General features: G+C 36.7%; 1 protein-coding gene across 4 annotated transcripts in view; it reads left to right on the plus strand.

The window, feature by feature from the left end:
• HNF4G (hepatocyte nuclear factor 4 gamma) overlaps positions 1–27,665 on the plus strand; it is a 137,441-nt gene that overhangs the window by 30,318 nt on the left and 79,458 nt on the right. For all 4 annotated transcript variants that reach the window (XM_060393445.1, XM_042254346.2, XM_042254345.2 and 1 more), the window contains exon 2: positions 21,995–22,048. The gene's annotated coding sequence lies outside the window, so the exon portion shown is untranslated. The remainder of the gene's footprint in view (positions 1–21,994; positions 22,049–27,665) is intronic.

The raw sequence follows: 27,665 nt of genomic DNA on the forward strand, positions 1-27,665 counted from the left end.
AAAATAGTGAAAAAGGAGAGAAAAGAGCAAATATCTATCTGGTCTTTGGGTAAGGAAAACTTTATATACAAGCATGAAATATAAGAAACTAAAAGAAAGCAATGATAGATATTGTAGAAGATAAGTATTGTATAAATTATACAGAAACATCATAATATAAAAATCAAAGAACTTATGGATATTATTTCCCATAAATATTACAGGTTTGGGTTTAACTCCTTAACACACAAAGAACTCCATAAATTGAGAAGAAAACTTCTCAAACTTTAATAAAATTAATGTATTTAAATACCACAATTTTATAAAAACTCATCTTCCTTGGTATGAAAATTATGCTGGTAGAACTCAATGTCCCTTAGCAATTGCTCAGCTAAAATAAAAATCTGTTTGTTTTCCACTTAACAACCCCAAAGTCCCTGGTCTGAGCTGAATGATATTTGTGTTTCATATGGTCATTTGGGAGACTCTGGTGGTTTCTTTTTGCTTGGTTATCTCCTTGGGTAGTAGTTGGCATTTTTTTTTCTGTGAAGGGCCAGATAACAAATATTGTAGGATTTGGGGCCCTATGATGTCTGTTGTAATTACTCAATTCTGCAATTGTAGGGTAAAAGTGGCCATAGAGACATAAACAAGTATAACTATGTTCCAGTAAAACTTTAGTTACTAAACCAGGTTGCTCTTTAGTTTTATGACCCTTGCCCTGGGGCCCTGTCTTGTCTTGCCCTGCCTGGTTGATGCTAAATCACAGGCACATTTGTATCCCAGATTGCAAGGAACAGAGCCTGGAGGATTTTATGCACAGTATCTTAAGGCCTAGACACATATGTAGCTAGCATTATTTTTTATCACAATCCACTGATGCAAACATAACTACACTACCCAGCTGCAAAGGTGGCCTGGAAACATAGTCTCTAATGCCAAAGTGCCCAGTTATAAACCTCTTGCTGGGGAAGGAGGGACATATCTTTGCCAGTTGTGTCTCCCAAACTAGTAGTCAAATAAATTCAAAATTGCTTCATAATTTTATAACAAATGATGTAAATAAATATTATCAAATAACACAAATTTTAATATGTAGTGTTGGCATTATACCATTACTAGTAATTTTTATAATAGCAGATAATTATTGGTATCTTAATAAGTACCCAACACCCTTTAGCCATAACACAGCCTCAAATCCTGTTATCCACAACAGTGCTCAGAAGATAGTTATATTTATCATCACCATTTTCCAAATGAATGTGTGAGTTTTTAAGAATTTAAAGACTAAAGTAGACAATTAGGAAGCATTGGAGCCCTAATTTCACTGCAGCCACCCCTGTCCCAAAGCCCGTTCTCTTCTCTAGTGTATAATGAAAATAAGAAATCAGACCTCTTTTGTGTCCAGTGCATTAACACTGTAGGTCAAAATCTATACAGAAATTTATACCATCTAACTCAATAATTCTGTTTCTAGGGTATTTTCCTCTTTTAAAATAACTAATGATGCAGTCAAATTCATTACAGTTTTATTTTCCAGAAACTGAAAAATGTTTTTCATATTATAATGACATAGGACAATACTCAAGACATAATATAGTACAAACAGAAAAGAATTGGAAAAAACTCCAAATAGAGAATATTCTATTATAGCATATATTTATATAATGTATATACGTACACAAATATAAGTGTATGTCTAATATGAGAAAATATTGAGTTGTAATTTGAATGTTAAAATTATAGGTTATTTTTTCTTTATACTTTTCTATATTTTATAGAATTTTCAGTAACAGTCATACTTTTTGTTTACATTCAAATATCAGTGCTAATAGGTAAAAATGACTATCAAGTCTGTAATATTTAGTGTTAATATAATGCTTAACATTGTTAATCAAATAAGAATGAACATTATTAGAAAACTGATTAAGTAAATTAAACTTAGATGAGATTCATTTTGTATATAGGCATGTTTTCAATTATATAAAGAGTATATATTCTTGGTATAAGTAAATCTTTTCATGTGTCTTTTCATGTCTTTTTATGTTTCCATTTTGCTAGCTTTTCATCTCATATGCCTATTGTTAGGCCATATTATTGATATTTTCTTTTTGGTGTTAATTTCTACCAGGAAAGGGCATATCTTTGAAGTTCTTTCTGTTGTATTGTTTAATACAGCACTAATAAGATTTCAGCTTCCTTAGCTGAGCTTTCAAATCTTAGTTGGTAATAGAGTGGATCAGTGTTCACAGTTCAGTTCAGTCTCTCAGTCGTGTCTGACTTTTCATGACCCCATGAACTTCAACACTCCAGGCTTCCCTGTCAATCACCAACTCCCGGAGCCTACTCAAACTCATGTTCATTGTGTTGGTGATGCCATCCAACCATCTCATCCTCTGTCATTCACTTCTCCTGCCTTCAATCTTTCCCAGCATCAGGGTCTTTTCAAATGAGTTGGTTCTTCACATCAGGTGGCCAAAGTATTGGAGTTTCAGCTTCAACATCAGTCCTTCCAATGAATATTCAGGACTGATTTCCTTTAGGATGGACTGGTTGGATCTCCTTGCAGTCCAGGGGACTCTCATGAGTCTTATCCAACACCACGGTTCAAAAGCATCAATTCTTTGGTACTCAGCTTTCTTTATAGTCCAGCTCTCACATCCATACATTACTACTAGAGAAACCATAGCTTTGACTAGATGCAGCTTTGTAGGCAAAGTAATGTCTCTGCTTTTTAATATGTGGTCTAGGTTGGTCATAGCTTTTCTTCCAAGGAGCAAGCATCTTTGAATTTCATGGCTGTAGTCACCACCTGCAAAGATTTTGGAGCGCAAGAAAATAAAGTCTGTCACTGTTTCCATTGTTTCCCCATCTATTTGCCATGAAGTGATGAGACTGGATGCCATGATCTTAGTTTTTTGAATGTTGAGTTTTAAGCCAACTTGTTCACTCTCCTCTTTCACTTTCATTAAGGAGCTCTTTAGTTCTTCGCTTTCTGCCATAAGGGTGGTGTCATCTGCACAATGGCTCACCAAATATTATTTAAAAAGATATGAAATTTAACTTTTTTTCCTTTTTGCAAAAACTGTCATTTTCTTGTGCAATCCTAGACAAGAGTCTGTCATTTTCTTGGTCAACATAATAAGTGTTGGTATGACCAGTCAAATTTAATTTTAATGTTAAAATGGAAGATTTCTTATTCAATTAATAAGAAGTAGTCACAACCCCCTTTTAGTAGCATTTCTATTAAAATATTTGATTTTACTGATTCTTTCTATTAGAATGGTAATATTCTGTCCTATTTTGAAGTAGATGGAGGTTGCAGGAAGTAATTTTTCTTGTTTCCATTTGGAGCATTAGTAAGTTTATGTTATAAGTCCAACTTGAAATTTAACATTTTACTTCCTAATTTATCTAGATTTTTTAACTTTCTGGCTCAAGATTATCCATTTCTTAGAGTTTTGCATGTTCTCTTTGTTTTGTAAGCACTGTAGGAGAGAAAATGAGATTTTAATTCCTCAAGAGGGGTGTCATACTTTAGAAAGACAAAGGTGTTTCAAGACAGAGTTACTGGGTTCAGTTTAGTTCACCCTCTGGTTTAATGACTTGTTCCTACAACTTGTCAAGAGTTTCATTATGTCAGCCCCAGCATATACCTATTCCCAGGTCAGGCTCCTTGATTATTCTTGGGCTTTTTCAAACCTTTAAAAGCTATGTGGATATACAGTATATACAGTTGTTTTTAGTAGAAATGCATGTCAACAATTATTTAAGTTTGAGCTCAAGTTTATTCCTCTAAAATCATATTGTGAAAACCTGACTTTACTTTTTAAGCGTTAAATCAAAGTCATATATGCAGAATGTTTCCCTTTGGACATGTTTCATTTTTGAGTGGTGGCCAGTACTTATATTGGAGAAGGCAATGGCACCCCACTCCAGTATTCTTGCCTGGAAAATCCCATGGGCGGCGGAGCCTGGTAGACTGCAGTCTATGGGGTCGCTAAGAGTCGGACACGACTGAGCGACTTCCCTTTCACTTTTCACTTTCATACATTGGAGAAGGAAATGGCAACCCACTTCAGTGTTCTTGCCTGGAGAAACCCAGGTTCGAGGGAGCTTGGTGGGCTTCTGTCTATGGGGTCGCATGGAGTCGGACACGACTGAAGCGATTTAGCAGCTGCAGCAGCAGCAGTACTTATATACTTAGGTGGAATTCTTTCCACTTGTTACTGTTACCAGCGAAGAAACTCATGACCTGTGAAGATTTCTAAGCATATTTTTTAGAAAAAATCATTTAGAATTATAGTTGTTATAGGCAGGAGAGAAGGAGGAACCCAGTATAGGCTTATGTCTGCCAAAAAAACTTTAAACTTTATGATGGGAATTTATATAATATTGCTTTCTCACAGGATGCATAGAACGTTGCTCAATCACAGATAGAATAAAATATTAAAGATGAGGAAGGCTTAGTGTGATCACACAGCTTCATTTTGAGATTTTACAGAAAACTGACAGCCAGACAGCATTGTTACTGGCTTGACATTTTCACTGCACTTTTTTTTATAACTGCTTATTGGACTTTTATCTTGAAGGATACATCCATAGATTTGTCTTCCACTTGAATGTAGATTCTTGAAGGCACATTTGATTATCATTCATTATAATTCTTGACCATATTACCTAATTTATATTAGCCCTTTAGTAGATACATTTAGAATGAGTTAGCAAGGAAATGAATGATTATATAGATTAAATTTTAGAGATGACATGATGGCTTGCTATCATGCAGCAGAATGGCAAGAATGTCAGGCCCCCTCAATTTAAGCTTTCTCTTCTCTACTCTAGCTGTTCTAATACCTGCAGCCAAGTCCTTGTTCCAGGACTGTCGACTCTGACTGCATTTATTCTTTGCTGGAAGCAGAATAGCATAGGAACGAATAAGATTAATTTCAACTTCCTAGAATTGTTCCTTGTTCTGCCTCAATCATGGGCAAGTTATTTCATGTTTCTAATCTATGTGTTTCATGTTTTAGCTTGTAAAAGGTGGAACATAATGTATGCCACCTAGGATGGTACCGAGGTTCAGATAGATGTAAAATGATGGGTACATTTCCAAGGACATCCTAAGAACCCCAGCCGACGACCCTCTTGTTCTTCAGTCTCTTTGGCCTACCTGAAGTTCCCACTGCTTCAGTGCAGCTGCTGCATACCATGGGAAGAGTTCTCCCCAGTAGCCCTTTGCTCCCCAGTTATTTGCTGAGATCTCTTGCCAATTGTAAAATTTTTCTCTAGTTACATTGAAAATAGCCTTCCTCATGTTATCATGTCATCGTTTCATTTCTCTTTGTTGTATTTAGGTAGGTAGGTTTAGTTGCTTAGTTGTGTCTGACTCTTGCGACCCCATGGACTGTAGCCCACCAGGCTCCTCCATCCATGGGCTTTCCCAGAATGGGGTACCATTTCCTTCTCCAGGGCATCCTCCCGACCCAGGGACTGAACCAGGGTCTCCTGCATTTCAGGCAGACTCTTTACCGACTGAACAACCAGGGAAGCCACGTAGGGACTAATATTTTGATATGGATTTTATAGTACCCCTCTTGTTCACGGGGCTTCCCTTATGATAAAGAATCTGCCTGCAATGCAGGAGAAAGTGAAAGTCACTCAGTCATTTCCGACTCTTTGTAACCCCATGGACTATTCAGTCCACGGAATTCTCCAGGCCAGAATACTGGAGTGGGTAGCCTTTCCCTTCTCCAGGGGATCTTCCCAACCCAGGGATCAAACCCAGGCCTCCTTCACTGCAGGTGGATTCTTTACCAGCTGAGCCACCAGGGAAACTCAAGAATACTAAAGTGGGTAGCCTATCCCTTCTCCAGCAGATCTTTGCCACCCAGGGATCAAACCAGGGTCTCCTGCATTACAGGCAGATTCTTTACCTACTGAGCTAACACAGAAGTCTCAGCATGCAATGCAGGAGACCTGAGTTCTATCCTGGGTCAGGAAGATCCCCTAGAGAAGGGAATGACACCTCACTCTAGCATTCTTGTCTGGAGAATTCCAGGGATGGAGAGTTCCAGGGACAGAGTATCCTGGTGGTTTAGAGTCCATGGAGTCTCAAAGAGTGAGACACAACTGAGAAACTAACATTTTCACTTTCTTGCTCACAAAAATGAGGTCCATGAGAGTAGGCGCTTTGTCCTCCTTATTCACTGCTCTGTCTTCAGCACTTTGAGGAGCACCTTGCCTATGGCATCTTGAAACACCTATTTTCTGCCCGAATGAAAGGAATCATATAAGAACATACTGCTATCAAAAAGTGAATTACTTAGAAACACTCGTACATATGTATGTTACTATAAACATTAGGATTTTGGAAGGAACAACATGATTGTCAACCATGTATGAAAAATGAAATACTGGTATTGAGTCCCTCCTTCCCTATTTAACTCCCAAGTCTGTCTATTTTGCACAAATAACATATGCCCAAATGCATTTTCTATTTCATCAAAAAACAAATAATTCATCTTCCAAATTAAGTATATCAACCGTCAGAGTAATGAAACACTGACAGTAAGAGACTTCCAAAAAAATTAATACCAGATAACTGTACTATTTGTGAGAACCCCAAATATAGTTTGTCTCTTTGTTTGTAAGCTTTTTATTTTGTATTGGAGCATAGCCAAATAACAGATGATGTTGTGATAGTTTCAGGTGAAGAGGGAAGGGACTCAGCCTTACATATACATGTATCCATTCTCCCCAAAATTCCCCACCCATCCAGGCTGCCGCATAACATTATTGACCTGAGTTCCCTGTGCTCTACAGTAGGTCCTTGTTGGTTATTCATTTTGGATGTAGCGGTGTATACATGTCCATCACAAGCTCACTATTCCTTCTCTCCAACCATCCCCCCAGCAAACATAAGGTCATTTTCAAAGTCTGTGCATCTGTTTCTGTTACAAAATGTAGTTTTTGAGAACAGAAAATTTATGAACTTTTTTTTTAACCTAGGTGTTATATCACATATAGCTCTTCCATATGTCTCTAATTAGAGATATATTGTTTATTTGTATCTAGGTAATCACATTGTTCTAGACAGATAGGAAATGATTGATACTTAAAAAATGTTTCATGAAATATTAATATCGTTAGTCACACACATATTCAACAGTGCCAACAAAGAAGTGATTAATGTTCAGGTAATGTATGCTCCAGAGAACAATTAAATCAATTGCTACAACCTGGAGTTTCCTGCTATGTAGGAACATTGAACTATAATTTTCTGGATAGCAAAATGAAATGTACAAGTAATTTGAGAAAATGTTCTACTAACATTTATCTTGAAAAATTATTTCAGTTCTGTGTTTGATTTTTGCAGACATATCCACCATGTGATTCAGTTATCATTGAAATAACTGAAAAAGTGCACAGAGATGGTAATTGCCTCTATATTTTCTGGTTGGATGTTAAGATGATTTTTAAAAAGTGACCAGCATGCACTGTTAACACAATTTTTTCTGTAAGTTAACTTTAGCTGCTTTTAAAATACTAGCAGTTGCAATATTTGCATATTTTCTCTATGAAAACTGATCTAATCTCATCTCCCTAAAAAACCAAAATGATACCAAACCAAAAGCAAAAACAAAAAGTCTTAATTGAATAGAGTAATAAGTCTATGGAATTAGGTATTCTAAATCAGAACTGGTTTGTAGAAAGTTGTACAAACTTTTCTGTTTTCTGAACATAATTGACTAAGTGGTTGTGGAAACTATAAAATATATTTTTTATTTGACATTTCTTTGTGCTGAAGAACACAATAGTTTATAAACCTGCCCATAACCTCATATACCTAAAAGACTCATTTTCTATACGTTTGAGTTCTTATTCTCTCTATAAGACCTTAACTGAATTATTCAGAATAACATTCATATTATTACTAAGGGAGGAAACAAAAAGTAGAAGGTTAATTTTGAATGCATTGAGCACCTCCCAAGTTTGAGGGTGGTATGAGCACTGAGATGTAATCCAGTTCAAGGAGAGACTTACACGACTGTGATAGCATTTGATGATTTGTATGCTTGAGATTTTTTAAAACCTTTTTCTATTTTCCATAAAGCACAATCCTCTGAAAAATACAACACTTTCTGAGTTTTCTTGGATTGCTTAGCTTTCATTTCAAGTTTTTACTTGATGTTATATCTTATCTGGGCCATCTTTAGGCCTAATTCCTTTTTTAGAAAATGGAACATAAAGAATTGACTCCAGTATTTCCTTAGAAAGTACAGGAAATATAGTTCTTACTGGGATGATAACAAATCTATTCTTGCTATTCTAAAAATGATAAAATTAACACCCTTTATAAAAGGCACATAGGATAAAGAATCAGTTAATTTAAATATCTTAGATTTTAACTAGTTTAAATATTTACCAAGTCTCTGATATATCCAGAAGAGATCCACTGATTAATTAATTAATTTAGTCATTTACCAAGTATCTGAAGTAATCAGAGTGGATTTCAAGGCCCTGTATTATAGTGATGAACTGTTCCGCTAGCCAGTTATAAAGAGAATACATGTTGCATTGGTTTTCGTGATGAAGAACTGTATCTCTTACCTGACCCTTGATCTAAGAGAAGGTGAGAAGAAAAGGATGTGCATTAACCCCCTGTCACTCCACCCTTTTTTAGCACAATCAGGTCACCTTGACTTGAAGAGAACTAACATGAGAGCTGAACAGGTGAGCCTTTAGGTCATGGGCCCTCAGGAGTTGATGGAGAGATTGGCATCATCTCTAGGCTGGATTCAAAAGCCTCAGGATGGGATTGTTAATCTAGTGATAGAATTACCAAGTAGTGTTACTCATATTAGTAGCTGAGTCATGTTCAACTCTTTGTGACCCCATGGACTGTAGCCTGCCAGGCTTCTCTGTCTATGTGATTTCCCAAGCAAGGATACTGGAGTGAGTTATTATTTCCTTCTCCAGAGGATCTTCTTGACCCAGGGATTGAACCTGGGTCTCCTGCATTGTAGGCAGATTCTTTACCATCTGAGCCACCAGGGAAGCCCATTAGACAGTGGAAATATTTAAGAAAATAAACACTTGCCATTACTGATATTACTGCAGCAGAAATTAGTTTCTCCTTCCTGAGGATTGATCAAAATGAGTTTGTGCCAGATGCAGTATATAAAATGAAAGAATGGTTATGTTTCTAAAAGCATATATGCATATAGATGTGTGTGTACATATACACGTGTATGCATGCATGTGTGTATATACATACGTATGTGCACATACATACATGTTTATATGTATGTATAAACGTGTGCGTGCCTGTGTGTTCGTGCGTGCATGCTCTGTTGCTCAGTCATGTCCAACTCTTTGCAACCCCATAGACTACAGCCCACCAGGCTCCCTAGTCCATGGGATTTCACAGGCAAGAATACTGGAGTGGGTTTCCATTTCTTCTTCTAGGGGTAGGGATCGAATCTACATCTCCTGCGTTAGCAGGTTGGTTCTCTGAATCACCACGGAAGCCCTGTATTATTAGGAAAATATGATTAAACTCAAAGGCCCTAATTTTAAAATAATTAGAAAGGAAGGAAGGAAATAATCAGGATAAAGAAGGCCACTGTGTATGTTTACTAAACTACCTTTTATCTACTTTTGGAGAGATAGTCGTCAAAATAAGGGAAACACAGAGAAGAAAAGAGACAGACTGTTTTTCAAAGGCTTCATTTTTCCAAAGGAAGCAGGGATCAAATTTTGATGATTTCTACCGAAACACAAGACAAAAACCTATTCTGACTTTGACAATTCAGATATATTAATATATGAATGTCTCCAGTATCCTGTAAGCTCCTTGAAGGCAGGAATTATGTCTCCGTCATTTGTTTGGTTGTTTGTTCATTGTTTATTTGTTTCCTAAATGCCCATTATATGTGTTACATTTATTTGATTGAATTTACACCCTCATGGGAAGAGGCAATAACCTCCACTTACAGGTTGGCATTCGGGAGCAGAGTTCATGTTGCTTCAGCATAGTAAGTGGGTCAAAGTTAAGAACAGTTTTCATTTCACCTATGCTTTTAAGTCAAAAGCAAAAGTTACAGAGAATAATAATAACCTCTCTTACTTGATTTTATTTTCCTAATGACTTTCTGGTATTTCAAGCTATTGTGACTCAATAAAATATGAATGTAAAAATTCTGATTATATTAAAATGTATAACTTTAGGGACAGTAATGATTTTTTATCTTAAAATTATTAAACAAACTATAGTAATTATATTCAAAATACAACAATATAAAATTTTACACATTTTAAATTTTTACCATTGTTTTTTTGTAGCCACTTACAATGACTACATTCATTTGATGTTCATTCAACAAATGTTTATCTATATATATGCCTACCTGTCATCTAGCTGTCTATCATTCACATACTTCTAGGCAGGGTGGCATTATAAATAGATACATAATTCCTATTCTTTTATGAGAAGGAGCTTCATAGTATTGGGCTGGCCAAAAAGTTAGTTTGTGTTTTTCTGGAAAACCAGAGTGAGCATTTTAGCCAGCCCAGTAGCTAGGTGAATAACATAAAATTGAATAGAATGTAGGCTAAATAATATCAAACGTGTCTTGTAGCAATATGTATGTGACTGCATCCCTCACTAGCATGATATCCATGAGTGTCAAGAGTTCTTAGGAAGGAGAGATCACTGTGGCCTGTCAAGAATTTAAGACCTAATTTATGTGCAAAATTTTAAACTTGTATCTGAATGTTCCTCATTATGTAGAAAATTCTAATTTCTCTGCACTAAACAAATAAACAATATAAAATATGATCAGGAAATCAATAGGAGTGTGAAAAAATAGCTGCTTTGTTGGGATTCTGGATAATAAAATATTTATTCTAGTCTTTACTTCATAATGTTGCTTATGTAGTAGTGTTTATAAATGAACTGTGTACTTTGGCTTCATATTAGCAAAGAGAAATAAACTCTGCTGTGTCCTTGTTTACAAATCAAGTAACTAATTCATGTATATCTTCATTCAGGAAATGTTTGTTCATTTATATGTTTAATCATATACTGTTTATTCATAACCTCCTGTCTTAGCCTCCTGGCTGCTCTAACAAATTATTGTAGATGGGGTGACTGGACAATGAATGTTTATTTCTCACAGTTCTGGAGGCTGAAAGTCCAGCATATGGCCACTCTCTTCAGGGTTGCAGACAACCGACTTCTTTCTGTCTCCTTACATGGCAGAAAGACAACTAGCCAGTTTTCTGGCCTCTTCTTATAAGGGCACTAATCCCATTCATAAGGATTACACCTTCATGACCTAATAACTTCCCAAAGATTTTGCCTGTCAATACCATTATATGGAGATTATGGTTTCAACATCTGAATTTCAGGAGCATGAACATTCAGTCTATGGCACCTCCTATCCATTGGAGTGATCCAGATATTGATGGTGGGATTGACTGGCACTTGTCTTCAGAGTGCTAGCAGTCTAGAGTAAGTTCCCCATCTCTAAATTAGTAAATGTGTGTGTGTGTGTGTGTGTGTGTGTGTGTGTGTGTGTGTGTGTGTTTGCATGTATATGGCCGCATAAGTGTATGAAGCTCTGTAACTATTTATTGAGCACCTATTGGCTTCATACAGGATACAGGGATTTTTCTGTTTGTGATGTATGAAATTCATCCTCACATTCTAGATAAGAAATGCCCAAAGCAGAAATATTTTTAGAGTTGCAGCAAAATAACCATGGTAGATCTGAAAGATCTTTTGGTCAATATCAATAATGGTTCCCCAAAGAGTTGTTTTACAGATGACATAGGTGGGGTCTTGCAGCTAAAAAACCGTATGCCATGAGAACTTGGGGGAACTTTGTAATCATTTTTCCTCAATCATATTTTATACTTTTTAGAGTGATCATGATTTTCAGTGAAAATTCACCTCTTTGTGAGGTCTCCCGGATACTAATTAACTTGTGCCACGTTATGGTCCTGTACACAGAAAGGTTAAATCAATACATTGCATCTGAGGAAAAAAAATCTCTTTAAAAACACTGTGTTCCAATTCACAGGAACACTGTGAATTCCTGAAAATGACTGGTAACTAAGTGGTTTGAAAGAGTTAATATAGTTCCCTACAGGCCTAGTTCATCAAGACAGTACCTAGCCTTATATTGGAAAATGAATGTGGTTTTCAAATTTAGTCTATTTACGTGGGGAGATTGTGGTGATGGAAAATGCTTATTTCCTTTAATTCAGTTTACCACTTAATCTATAAATGCAAACCATGTTAAAGGATGCTTGAAAAAAAAATAAGCTTGAAAACCAGCCTTAACCTCCCAAACCAGCTGAAGTTGCTCAAAAGACAATAAGGGCAAAATTTCATTATATAGCCTTCAAGTGGGTTTTTAAAAACCCCATAGCCTTTCCAAGTAAAGTGATGAATGTTGTTCTGATTCTAATTGACAAGTGTTATATATAAAAGAGTTCTTACCTTCATTCTTATCAAAACTGTGGGGATTTCCAATGATAGGACAATATTGTGTGGGTGGAAACTTCTCAGAAGAATAGAGAACTTATCAGTATTTACTTAGGTTCTATTACATTCAGAGCCATAAAAACAACTACACTCATAAATTTATAGCCAGTCAAGGATATTGCCTCTTCCCCAAAGAGGCTGGATATTAAAGGAGCAGACTGAATGAGCTCAAATCATGAAGTGGTTTCAATATTGGAGGAGTTTTCCCTCTTCATATTTCAACTTGTAGACAATATGTTATGAAGACTCACTGGCTAGCTAACTTTGGAGGTTTGGAAGCGAAAAACAATCAACTATTTTTTTCTTAAAAATGTACTTTTTTCTTCTACAATTGGGACTTAATACTAATATTTTAATGAACTCTAACTGTAGACTAATGGTCACCAAACTTGCTTGAATACGTGTCTTTTATAAATTCACCTTTGCAGATAAAGAAGCCAGAGGTTTATAGAGGTTAGGAATCTTGCTCAAAACCACATAGCAGAGACAAGGCTTAAGCCCAGATCTTTTCTGATTCTGGACCAGATTCTATATTAGCTTCTTAATTCTATTGTAACAAGTTAACACAATCTGAGTGGCTTGAAATAGCACAGGTTTATTATTTTACAGCTCTGGAGGTCAGAAGTCCTATAAGGGACTAAACTAGATTCGAGGTGTCAGTAAGGCTGCATTCCTCTGGTGGCTCTAGGGGAGAACACATTCTCATGCCTTTTTCTGCTTTTACGGTCCTCCTCCATTCCTTGGCTCATGGCCCCTTCTTCCATTTTCAAAGTCAACAACCCCATAACTCTAACCTTTATTCCTGTCATTACATCTTCTTTTTGGACTCTCTTGTCTCCCTGTCCCTTGTTTTAATAACTCTTGGAATATTACTCTGGCATTAAAAAGATGAAATAATGCCATTTGAAGCAAAACGGGTGCACATAGAGAATGTCATGCTGAATGAAGTCAGACAGAGAAGCAGAAACACCATATGATATCTCTTGTATGTGGAATCTAAAAAGAAATGACACAAATACACTTTTTTATGAAATAGAAGCAGACTTATAGAGAACAAACTTATGGTTGCTGGGGGGAAGAATAGGGAGAAGGGATATTTAGGGAGTTTGGGATCGATATGTACACTCTGCTATATTTAGAATGGGTAACCAGCAAGGTCCTACCTATATAGAACAGGGAATTCTGCTCAGTGTTAGGTGGCAGCCTGGATGGGAGGGGAGTTTGGGGGAGAATGAATACATGTATGGCTGAGTCCCTTTGTTGTCCACCTGAAAAAACATTGTTAACTGGCTATATTCCAATATAAAATAAAGATTTTTTTAAAAAGAACTCTTATAACTACGTTGGGCCCACCCAGATTATCTAGGATAATCTCCTTATTTAAAGATTCTTCATCATTTCTTCTTCACAAGGGCTTCCCTGGTGGTTCAGATGGTAAAGAATCTCCCTGCAGTGCAGGAGACCTGGGTTCAGTTCCTGGGTTGAAAGATCTTCTGGAGAAGGGAATGGCAAAGCATTGCAGTATTCTTGCCTGGGAAATCCCATTGACAGAGGAGCCTGGCAGGCTACAGTCCATGGGGTCACAGAGAGTTGGACACGACTGAGAAACTGAGTTGACTCATTGGAAAAGACTCTGATGCTGGGAATGATTGGGGGCAGGAGGAGAAAGGGATGACAGAGGATGAGATGGCTGGATGGCATCACTGACTTGATGGATGTGAGTCTGAGTGAACTCCGGGAGTTGGTGATAGACAGGGAGGCCTGGCGTGCTGCGATGCATAGGGTCACAAAGAGTCAGACACGACTGAGCGACTGAACTGAACTGAACTGAGAAACTAACACACATCACATCTGCAGTCACTTTGCCATATAAGGTAATATAATCACAGCTTCCAGGGATTAGAGTGTCTTCAAAAGGTCATTATCTTACCTACCATGGAAGCTAAAGTAGATCTAGATAAACGTACTGCAGTATTTTAAAATTAATACTTGATATTATAGCTTAGTAGCCCCAAATAATAATCAGCAAGATTAATGATCACTAAAATGATGATAGTATATAATATATATATATTATGTACTATGTACTATGAATATAGTGTATAATATGTATATAATGAAGTGGTTTATTTCAGAAAAATTCGTTCTCCATCATTGACTACCTGTACAACCTGAGACAAATCTCTTAGTACCATTTCTTTGGAATTGTATGGTGGTAAATTATCCCCAAGTTTATCCTTATAACAACTGGTGTGGGGGTGTGTGTTAGTCGCTCAGTCATGTCTGACTCTTTGTGATCCCATGGGCTGTAGCCTGCCAGGCTCCTTTGTTCATGGATTTCTCCAGGCAAGAATACTGGAGTGGGTTGCCATTTCCTTCTCCAGGGGATCTTCCCTACCCTGGGATGGAACCCAGGTCTCCTGCATTGCAAGCAGACTCTTTATCATCTGAGCCACCAGAGAAGCCGTTATAACAACTGAAAGCCTATTTAAACAGTTAGCTGGTAGATGGTCTGAAAATAATTTGCTGCTGTTCAATATTCTCTCTCTCTCTCTCTCTCTTTCTTTCTCTTTTTTTTAGTATTGAAGCCTGCTTTGTTTTTTACTATAATGTTAAATTTGGGCATTTTGAATTAATTCATTAACCTGATGATAGCTTTATCTCATCCCATTTTAGGTACTTAGTTTTTTAAGATGAAGTTTTCTTATTGTTTGTTATTGTAAGTGTACAGCTAGTAGTTTCAGGGGAAATGTGTCAGTCTTTTAAAAATGTTTTATTAAGATAAATCACAATCTCATGTTTTAGGAGAGTTATAAGGCAAGTACTGTTTTTGCCTTATCGTTTCCTCACTCTAATCATGTTCTCAGAGGTTAATTCCTACCTGTGGATTTTGAGTTGTTTTCTTCTGGACTGCTACTCTGCAATTCTTGATCACATGACCATCAACTGTGAACTGATATTGTTGACTTCTGATGTGAAACTTGAGGATCTGTCTCACTTCGCTTCCCCCACCTTTCTTTGTCCCTCCTCTCAATATCGGACATTTATATTTTTAGTTTTGTTTTTCTTTCAATTAATTTATAACTCAAAATAATGTAGGTTAACGTTTATTTCTTTTTTTCCCGACAAATCTATACTGTTCGCTTTCTACCCAGCTCTCCACTTCTCCGTCCCCCTCAGGCTAATGTTTTTAGTCAGCTTGACTTTTGTATTGTCAAGGTGTTTACATTTGCATTCTTTCTATGACTGTCTTCTTTTTTAAAAAAACATATTGATTAAATGTTGGAAATGTGCAAATGTGTAAACAGTGTTGAAAGTGAAAGTTGATCAGTCCTGTCTTTCTGGGTTTCTCTGATAGCTCAATTGGTACACCCCGATTCCATTCCTGGGTGGGAAAGATCTGACTCTTTGCAACCCTGGAATACTTCAGGCCAGAATATTGGAGTGGCTAGCCTTTCCCTTCTCCAGGGGATCTTCCCAACCTAGGGATTGAACCCAGGCCTCGTGCGTTGCAGGTGGATTCTTTACCAACTGAGCTATCAGGGAAGCCCTTTAAACAGTGTTGGCACTCCACAAACATTGTGTAACACCAAGTCACAACTAGTGTGCTGTGTTCTTAGAGGCCAGTGCCAGGAAGCCTAGGACACACTTGGAAAAAAGTTCACCATGTCTATGTAGACTCTCCTTTTTGTCTATTTTTTAAGTCCATTGCTTGACATCATTCCAAATTTACATTTGCTTTATATCTGGGCCTTAACTTTTTCCTACAGGTTTATTTTTATCCTGAATTGTGTTTTGTTTTGCTTCCTGCTATAAATTTGCTGTTACCTTATCCTTATTTCATTTTCCCCCTTAAAGTCGCAGAGGTTTTTTTTCCCCCTGAAAATTTCCCATGTGAAGCTCTACATGTTATTCTATCAGTCTCAGAATGCAGTAGCCCGAAATTTCAAAAGGATATGGATGTGGGCCTTTTTTTCACTCATGGCATTCGAATCCCCGTAGGCCTGTTGAATTTTGAAACTTATTGTCTTGTCTTAATCTGGGGATATTTTCTAGTTTTTTCTTTGATGATTTCTTTTTTCCCATTTCTTTGTTTTTATTTTCTCATTCTCGTCTCTATAAGTTGGATGTCCTAGATTAGTTTTCATCTCTTGTCTTTCATTTCATCTTTTTATTCCTTTTCCACTTTTAATCTCTGCATAAAAAATTTCTTGTTGCTTACTCTTTAGTCTTTAGGTGCATTTTATGTTTTTGTTATTGTATGTTTAATCTTTAAGGTCTCTTTCTAGTTCTGTAATTATTTATACTTTTGAATTTATATTAATTTTTAAACTATAAAAATACCATTTATGCATAAAATCAAATGAGATATTGACTCCAAGACTATCTTAGCTACTCTTATTCTTTTCAATACTGTATACTTAGAATGAACTTAAAAATACTTAGAATGACCTTTTTGACATTGGCAAAAATATCATGCTTGCATTTTCATTGTAAATGCTATAACTTTGTTGATTAATTTGCAAAGAGGTGAAAACCCTGATTTATTGAGTAATCTTACTCATGAACATGACATATCCCTTTATCTGCTGGTATTATCTTCAAACTTTTGGGGTTTTCTGCATGGGATTGTTTCACGTAATATATATCTCAACAGGTATATTATGATTTTACGTGTGTGTTAGTCACTTAGTCATGTCCAAACTACATTTTGGACTGTAGCCCACCAGCCTCCTCCTTCCATAAGATTTTCCAGGCAAGAATTCTAGAGTAGGTTGCCATTCCCTTCTCCAGGGGATCTTCCTGATCCAGGGATTGAATCTAGGTCTCCTACATTGGAAGCAGAGTCTTTACCAAAATATTAAGGGGAGAAAAAAAGAACCCTTTGTTTTCTTTACTTGGAGGTAAAGGAAAAGCTGTACTAATCAGCTGTTATTACAGTACAAAATCATAAAATGCTCAGTGACTTATTGATGTTTTATATATGCTTACACTCCCGGGGGTGTAAAGTGGCTGATCTAGGCGAGGCTCCCTTGGGTTAAGTCTACACTTCAGGCTTCTGGTTAGGTTTCAGGCCTGGGGTCCAGGCTGAAGGAACAGTAGAAGAGTGGCATGCTTTCTTTTTGTGGCAGATCATAGGTGCAGGAGAGAGCAAGCCAAGCCATGCCATCAATTAAAGTTTCTGTTACACCATGTCCTCTAACATTCTCTTAGTCAAAGCAATTGCATGGCCAAGTCCAACATGAGTGGGGTGAGGAAGTGTATCTCCCCCACAGTGGGAGGCACTGTAAAATTCAACAGCACAGGATGTAAGATACTAGTGTAAGAAACTGAATAATTGGGACAATAATCCAATTTATATCAGGAGGAAAGTATATGAATAGAGATACAAGTATTCTTGATGCATATGCCTTTCTGTTTGTTTATTTTGCCCTTATTAGAAACTTCACAAGAATTTTTAAAGAGTTTCATTTACAAGATTAAAAGTGTTACTTGTTGTTTAGTCACTAAATAGCATTCAACTCTTTTGTAAACCCTGTGGACTGTAGCCCGCCAGTGTTCTCGGACCGTGTAATTTTCCAGGCAAGAATACTGAAATGGGTTGCCATTTCCTTATCCAGGGTATCTTTCCAACCCAGAGACTGAACCCATGTCTCCTGCCTTGGCAAGTGGATTCTTTACTGCTGAGCCACCAGGGAAGCCCTTAGTTAGTCACTTAACCTTCAGTTCAGTTCAGTCACTCAGTTGTGTCCCACTCTTTGCGACCCCATGAATCGCAGCACACCAGGCCTCCCTGTCCATCACCAACTCCCGGAGTCCACTCAGACTCACGTCCATCAAGTCCGTGATGCCATCCAGCCATCTCATCCTCTGTCGTCCCCTTCTCCTCCTGCCCCCAATCCCTCCCAGCATCAGAGTCTTTTTCAATGAGTCAGCTCTTCACATGAGGTGGCCAAAGTACCAGAGTTTCAGCTTTAGCATCATTCCTTCCAAAGAACACCCAGGACTGATCTCCTTCAGAATGGACTGCTTGGATCTCCTTGCAGTCCAAGGGACTCTCAAGAGTCTTCTCCAACACCACAGTTCAAAAGCATCAATTCTTCAGCGCTCAGCCTTCTTCACAGTCCAACTCTCACATCCATACATGACTACTGGAAAAACCACAGCCTTGACTAGACAGACCTTTGTTGGAAAAGTAATGTCTCCGCTTTTTAATATGCTATCTAAGGTGGTTATAACTTTCCTTCTAAGGAGTAAGCGTCTTTTAATTTCATGGCTGCAATCACCATCTGCAGTGATTTTGGAGCCCAAAAAATAAAGTCTGACACTGTTTACACTGTTTCCCCATCTATTTGCCATGAAGTGATGGGACCAGATGCCATGATATTAGTTTTCTGAATGTTGAGCTTTAAGGTAACTTTTTCACTCTCCTCTTTCACTTTCATCAAGAGGCTTTTGAGTTCCTCTTCACTTTCTGCCATAAGGGTGGTGTCATCTGCATATCTGAGGTTATTGATATTTCTCCCAGCAATCTTGAGTAGTGGTGAAAATCAGATGGGAAAGGTCTTCAGACTGTCTCATGAATATAAGATCTGTGTTTCAAATTGTCCAGCCAATATTCTTCAGAGAACTTATTCTCAGTATGCGCTGTTATCTCATCAGTTCTTCATTTATATTAATTATGTTGCTCTTTAATTTTCCATCACCAGATCTCTCTGGGATCTTCAAGTTTTGCTTCTTTAGCATCCCTGGTGAACAGATCCTGTTGGTTCCAACTCAGTGCACCTTTCAAATCCCCTCACTCCATTTTTACTCCATTCAGAGTTTTCATCTTTAATCAATGGTTTTTCCTCACAGATGTTTGGTGCCCAAAGCACCTTAAAAAGAATCTGAGAGTGTCCCACATTTGGAGGCCTCAACTGCTAGGACCGTGGCTCTGCATTGACTGACATCTGAAGGTTTCTAGGATAGCATCTGCATACATACAGCTCTTTAGAATTTGATCTCTTACCTGGGGAACATCCAACTTCCACCTCCTCTCTATCTGCCACTCAGACTATGTGGAATACTGACTTCCAAACCTTCCAAATCATTCTCTCATGTCCTTGACCATCATCTACTGTCTCCTCTACTTAGTAAACCCCAATTCACCTTCCAGAACCAGTTTAGATGTCACTTCTGCCCTCAGGCTTTACCTGACTCACAGTCACGGGTTTTCTGGGGTTTTCATAGCATTCTACCCAAATATCCATTAAAGAATTTCTTTCTTGGATTCTTTACTTTAGATTATAAATGTATTAAGAAAAAAGACTTTATAAAAATAAAGTGACATATATAATGTAAAGAAGAAAATAAAGTCTATAACAATCACCATTCTCTGCTTAAGAAAATACAGTTCACATTTTGGTACTATGTTTGTTTTTAAAGATTGGTTTACTTAACTATATGGCCTAGGCATTTTTTCAGTTATATTCTATTTTAAAAATTAATTTAGCTCTTTTTCTCTTACCCTGAATTGTTCATTCCTCCAAAGAGCACCTATTGTCAGTTTCCACCGTATTTCCCATGAACAATGCAATGTCTGGCAAGTAGGAAGTATTTAGTTAATAGGTTTCTGAATGTCAAATGAAATGGAAATATATTTCTAAGTACAAATAATTCAATGAAATAAAAAAGTGTAACTGTAGTCAGTGATAAATTACAAAGGCAGTAATGTCTTACTAATGTAAGAGCATCATGTTATATGTTAACTATGATTTTTGGAACACTGGAAACTCGGCAAGCCAGTAGGTATGCTATAATTTTGTGCTAATTGTACTTTCCTGTTTTGACCTTTGGAAGTTGTTTGCTGTAAGGAATCCAGTCACACAAGGCCTTAAATATTGATCAAATAATACTGCAGCTTTAGTACTGGTAGAAGAGACAAGGGGTTAAATCATTCTAGTCCTCTTTTTTTTTTTTTCCTTTTAAAGACATGTAGCGTCTCTGTCTGATCTCCTTATGGTCCTTGTCACAACTGTATGGCTTTTAATCACTCATACATCCAGTGAGTTACTGCACTGCTGGAACCTTAATAATGTTCTAGTTTGTTTGGGCGATCTTCCTGATAAAGTCCTGACAGTCTCTCAGTATAATGGGAAGACAATCAAAATAAAAAATGCTCCAAGAGTTCAGGTAGTAGAGCATGCTATTATTTTTCACATGGTGCGAGGATATTAAAATACTGACTTTCATGCTTTGATTGAGTTTGTGATGAAATCCAAGAAAAATTGAAAATTTGAATTATTCTACTGCCAGTATGGACTGTATATCATAAGAGAAAGCAAGCATAGGTAACCAATTCTTGTATCATAATCTCGAGAATGTCAGATTGTCCCTCTTTTATATGAGTTTCTATTGTATGTCTAAGTAATTAATTCATTATATAGCTCTTATATATTTGCAATTACCACATGGAGTTTTACCAACATATAAAATGTCATCTTTAATGTACATTGTATGAATAGTTAATAAAGATGACACATTGATACAGTGATTCAGATTTTTCAAGGTACTTTCCATTAAATTATCTGATTCACTAGCCATCTTAAGTAAGCAGTGGAATTGCTATAATTCTCCACCTGTCCCATCCTTTCTGCTTCCTTCCCTCTTATTTTTCCCTATTTCTGTTTCTTTTAAAGGAGGCAATTTAGTGTATGGAAAGAGCGCAGAATATTAATTCAGCTATTTCATTCCATCTTTGCCCCCGTTGAATTCAGTTTTAAGCAGATCACTTTCATTCCTCTGAAGCATGAATTCTTAACTGGAAAAATTAGGATAATGCTGAAGTATATTCCTCAAAGTTGTGACGATCCAGTCAGGTGAAATCTAAAGAAAATTTTTAAAAAACTTAAGAAACAAATGTAATATCTGTGTTAGCTTTCTTTAAGGGAAACTTGAAATGATGGAAGAATAGATTTTGGCCTCACTGTTTCTATATTAGGTACTTGATCACGTTTTCTGACATTTCTGAACTTCATTTTCCTTGTGTGTAAAAGGGGCCTAATAAATCCCTACCTTGTGAAATTGTTGAATAGAAAAAAATAAGGTAGCATTTATGCCAATCCTAACATAGTTCCTGAAACATAATAGTTCACCCTCTATTAAAACTATATTCTCTTCTTTCCTCTCTTCCTCCTGCAGTCCCTCTTTTCTTCCTACCTTATTCTTCCTTGAACTATGGACAAGATGAACACATGATTGCAAAATCTTGGGGTTTAGCAAACTGACTTTTCTTTGAAAGCATCAAGACTCTTTTTAAAACAAAATTGTAAGCTCTACTTGAGGCAGGAGATGGGGATCCTCTCTTCTGAGCAAAGACCCTTTATTGTCACACTTTGGAATCTCCACTGAGTCCTGAAGATTTTATGCAGTAAAATTTGAAAACTGCTTATGTGACTCCACCCTCTCATTTTACAGATGAGAAAACTGCATTTGAGAGAAGTTGAGTGACTGGCCTGAACTTGCAGACTGGTAAGTGATGAGCTAAGGATTACACTCAGTTGTTTTTTGGCCCTTACTGTATTGTTCCCCTTACCTTGTGATGGTCCAGAAGGCAATACTCGTAATTAAGATTCTTCTCTTGAAGGATATCACTGTCTACTTGTGGAGATGGAATTTAGAAATAAAAGATGAGGAAATATAGAGGCGCATGATATAGCTGTGAAATGGTTAGAACAGGTAAATACTTTGGTATCCTTTGAGGGTGGACATGGCAAACTCCCTGAGGTGGGGTGGGGGGGACTTGTTTGCTCATTGTCCTTTTGTTCCCAGTGCGCAGAAATGCCTGACTTCCAACTGGGATTACTACTTGTCTTCTTGAATGGAATGAATGAATGGCTTAATGAAGTATTCAATTGAATCAAATCTAGGAAAAGGGCAAAGATTTAAACAGTGGGCTGCACTTCATTACTGGGTGATGAAATAAGTTTAATAGATCATGATTTACCTGTACAAAGTTACAGAGTATCATTATATCCTGAAAATTGTGTAGATTTATGTCATACTGATGTAAAATACATGTGTATAATTTTGTGTATACTTGGTCACTACTTAAAATGTATGTCTCACTGTAGGTCATAGTTAAAGATGTTTGAAAGATACTGTCTTACACAGAGGGGATGGTAAAATTTGAGGAAGATACGTGAATGCTTTATAGAATTTTAATGGTTTTGCTAAACAGAAGTGTTAAGAATAGTTAATCATGATAAAGCCTATTTAGGGGAAGAAACATACATCTGGTTCTTTCAGTTCAGTTGCTCAGTTGTGTCTGACTCTTTGCAACCACATGGACTGCAGTACGCCAGGCTTCCCTGTCTGTCACCAATCACTGGAGCTTGCTCAAACTCATGTCCATCGAGTCAGTGATGTCATCCAATTATCTCATCCTCTGTCGTCCCCTTTTCCTTCTGCTTTCAATCTTCCCCAGGATCAGGGTTTTTTCCATGGAGTCAGTACTTTGTATCAGGTGGCCAAAGTATTAGAGTTTCAGCTTCAACATCAGTTCTACCAATGAATATTCAGGACTGAGGGCTGATCTCCTTTAGGGTTGACTGGTTTGAGCTCCTTGTAGTCCAAGGGACTCTCAAGAATTTTCTCCAACATGATCAGTTCAAAATCATCAATTCCTGGATCTTTAGCTATTGAAAAATCATTAAGAATCTTCTGTCCTCCACTGTCTCAACATTAAAAAGATTTAACCAAACTACACATTAGAAAGATTAATCTGTCAGATAAGAATAAATCTAACTGGAATTGGGAAGACCAGATTGAGGATTGTGTAAAAATGTCAGCACAGGCTAAGGAAATTGTGGCCTTGACTGATGACAACTGTAAAGGAAGTTTCTTGGCATGACTAGGATGGAAAGAGGTTAAAAACGAGTGAGTGGGTGATGATTAAATGGAACCCAAATAGTAAACAATTTCTTAGAACCTCTGCCTGAGGGGGGAAAAAATATTAAGGACAAAAAGGTAGGATAATAGAGTTATAAAGTTTTTTGTTAAGGTAGAGAGGAGATGAAAATCTTTGTGGTTAACTAGGGTGAGTCAACGAAGAAGGCTTCTAGATATAGATTAGAAATGAATCCAAAGAAGAACCAAAATTCTAGTGAAAGAGATTGCCTGCGAAGGAAGATAATTCCTTTTTTTTTGAAATCTAATGATTAAGACCAGAAGGGATGGGAGAAGTTATTGCTTGTGCATAAGAGAAACTTGAAGAAAGACAGTCAATAAGCATTGCTTTTTATGAGTTGAAGATTAGCCAGGGAAAACAGTTTAAATCACGATGTGGCACTGGCCTACTAATTTTGTGTTACTAAAAAGAGATACCTTTTAAGTGTGTAAAGATATTTAATTTTCTTTGTAAGAAGCATGTCCTGATTCACCTTCAACTTGTCTTAAACTCTCCTGTTACTTGAGATATTACAATTATATATACCATGCTGTGTGTCAGTTAGGAAGGTAGAAAGAAGACTGAGTATCATATGAAAATCTTGGATTTCATGTCCTGAAAATCTACTTAAAAGAACTTGATAGTGTTGAAACAAGTTCAGGTGCTAGAAATATAAGGCGTCAAAGTGTGTTCACCTAAGATGAACTTCTTTTTTTCATGTGGGTTTATCTGCCATTCAGAGTCAATTCAGAGGTCAAGAATTATACGTTATGATTTAAATAGCATACATTTAAAAATTATATCCATAAAATTAAACAAATAAAATCCATAAAAATTAAGCTATTTATTTTTAAAAGAAAACTAAACAACAGCCCATTGTTGTTTATGAAAGAAAAGCTGTGATGTATTTCTAGATGTCCCATGAACACGTGTGTATGTGAGTTTACACAGTTAAGAGAGAGACCCTAAGCATAAGCATGTTTGTGTGTGCATTTGTGTGTGTATAATGAAACTGTCTCTAGGCATGGTCAGGTACAAAGGTCCATCATTTAAGTCTCAGAACTAAATAAACATGTGAGATTATGATTATTTTATTGAGCTTTCTTATTTTATGACCCACTAATGGCTCATGGATCAGTTATATTGATGAGCACTGGAAACCTACAGCTTCAATGAGGTTTTTTATTTATTCATTTATTGTTTTTATTGTAAAGTGCCAAGAAGGTAATACCCAGTTCCCAGTCTTATTTTTCATTTACAATAAACTGTAGAAATACAATTTTATTGTAGAATAGGAACTAAAATATGTGTTCAGCATATATAGCTGGCGCTTTGTGTGCGACTTTCTAATTTACCTTTAGTTCCTCATGCAAATTTTTCAGCATCTGAGTTTGAGTATATATCTTACTATCAACATCAATATTGGGCGTATGGATTTTTTACACTTGTTAGGCCGAACTCATTGGCAAAATTAACCTGGTTATGTGTTTTAGGATTTGTGAGAAGATAACATATTGAAGCATAATTTTTTAAATTTGTCTTTGCTGTTTTATATATACTGTAATTCCTTCATGTCATAGTTTATCAAGAATTCAGATAGTAGGAATTCCTTTCTGTGTGACCCTCTATGGAAACTTGTAGGCAGCTTGCTCCCCCCAAAAGAGGGCATGATTAGGGCTATACACCCCTGATTATTCTTCCCAAATTTGCCTACCAGTTAAGTCCCTTCACCTCTTTTGCTGGCCTGCGATAAGGAGACAAATTCAGTTGCACAGAAACATAATGGGTGAGGAGTAAGTGACCCCCACCAAAGTATTAATACCTAACACACGTGGCATGTCACAAGTAACAGGACTGAGCAACTAACACTTTAACCTTTTTCACCAAAGTATTAATATTTCTAATATTCATGAGCAGATTTAGTTTGAAAACTAAACATAAAAGTTTTTTTAATGTAGTGCTTGATGATTTGACTTATCTATTTCAAAATGAAATTAAAAACTTTGTATTTAGCTATAAAGTTAATTAGCCCCCCTCAAACCTACTGGCTTTATCAACACCTTGTCAGTTTTGCTAACAACACCTTTACTAGGGTTTGTAAGGTAAAACAGAACTGTTTGCCAGGTTAAACTTCAAGAATCTTACAGATTTTGTCATTTTAGATTGTCCTGAAATTGAAAAGGAAGCCACCTGACTTATGTGCGTATGTTCCCTGAGGTCAAAGCCAGCCATTACATTTTGAAAGGATTTTTAGGTTAATTTTTTGAACCAGGGACTTTCAGTGCTAAAACGTCTGTTAAAATCTGTGGAGAAAAGAAGTACTATTACAATTGTATATTTCTTTATGTATGCACACGTGAATGTTCAGTTGCTCAGTCATGGGCAATTCTTTGTTATTCCATGGACTGTAGCCTGTCAGGCTCCTCTGTCCATGGGATTTCCCAGACAAGAATACCAGAGTGGGTTCCTCCTACAGAGGATCTTCCCGACCCAGTGATAGAACCCACATCTCTTGCATCTCCTGCATTGAGACGCGTTGGCAGGTGGGTTTTTTATCACTGTGCCACCAGGTGATGCCCTATTGCATTATATATTTAGAATCAAATCTTTCAAGTCAAGTCTCTTTGTATATGTAAAAATTGAAGGACAGTTAATCCACTTGACTGAATTTGGAAACATAATGCAAATGGAGCAGAAAGGCAATAGATATCCAAGAAAGAAAAAGAATTTTCTGAAGTATATAAATGTTCAAAATAAGATCAATATCCAAGTTAAATGAAACCAAACTGAGGGTTCATTATTCCATTAGACCTTGCATTTTGATTTGTATCACCATTTACACTGCTATAAAAATTATTAAAAGATGTTCTGATGGTTCATGAGTTTACATAAATATATATTAAAATTCAAATGATTCTGAGGACAAAGGATGAAAATCTTTTAAGGAATTCATGGATATTAAAGGTCCACTGAGACTTCCCCAGGCATTCTAAGGTTGTGAAACGTGTTGTGGTATGGATTCCAAAATCCAGGTCTTACACAGTAGAGTTTCTAACATATATGTTTCTTTCAATGAAGACAATGAAACTCATAGCTAAGCAAGAGCTGGATGCTGAGTTTGGGAATGCAGGAGCTATGAATTCACTCTAAAAATTAAAGAATGTGGCTTATTAGACTCCAGGATTTCCAAATGTGGTGTGGTGATGTGGGAATCCATTTTGGTACCAGATAAATTTAGGTTAGGATCTTAGTATTGTGAATAGTCTATGTCTTTCCTCAAGTTACTGTACCCTTTTGAGTCTGTTTTCTTATTTTTAAAACTGAGGACAATAACCCATCACTGTATAAAATCTGGTTAGGATTAAATGAGAGAAAGGCCTTGCAAAATGCACAGTGCAGAATTATCCCTCAGTGTCTGTTAAGCACAATATTCTCCTCTCAAATGCAACTCTCTAAATTGTCTCTTTCCAAGCTACAACCCCTATAAGGAGATAAGTCCACCTCTTAGATAATATCTCCCAGATTTTCTCATGAATGAAGGCAAATGATTGTTTTTACCTGAAAGAAATAGAAATGATTGTCCTTGAACAGTCAGCAGATTCATGCACCTAGAAAGCAGGCTACGTTGGATGAAGTTAAGCCGTTTTTTTTCTTGCATATTTCACTGATGATGCAGTTTTCAAATGCAAACTGTATAGAACCAGGGGCTCTGTCTTTAGAAGAGGATATGTTTTAATAGTCTCTTCTGTGGAGACTGTTCAGCAGTTTCTGATACTTTCTGTCTCTTTTATCCAGATATGTAATTCTGCTGTAACCTAAAGATTTTATTTCAAGAGGTGTCACAAATTCAGCAGATTTTCCCCCTCTAAGAAAGCAAGAAGGGAGAAAAACAACATTGTATGGTGGTTTAAGCATTTCTTTAAGATTTTTTTTTAATCTACCTTCTTTACAGTTTTATAATTCATGTAGACTGTCTAGATGTTCTAAACATCCAGAAAGAAGAACCTTTGAAGGAAGAACATGTATGAATTTTTCATTGTTTATAGTTTCAGACTAATAGTAATAACTCACACTGTTTTAAAGATGTCAGCCGCCACACTAAGCAGTTTACATGTGTTAACATATTTACTGCTTAGTTATATTTGGATGTTGTTCCTTTCGTATACAGGGGGAGATAGAGGTGAAAAGAATTTGGGTATA

Source organism: Ovis aries, chromosome 9 (genome assembly GCF_016772045.2).
Source record: "Ovis aries strain OAR_USU_Benz2616 breed Rambouillet chromosome 9, ARS-UI_Ramb_v3.0, whole genome shotgun sequence".
NCBI lineage: Eukaryota > Metazoa > Chordata > Mammalia > Artiodactyla > Bovidae > Ovis > Ovis aries.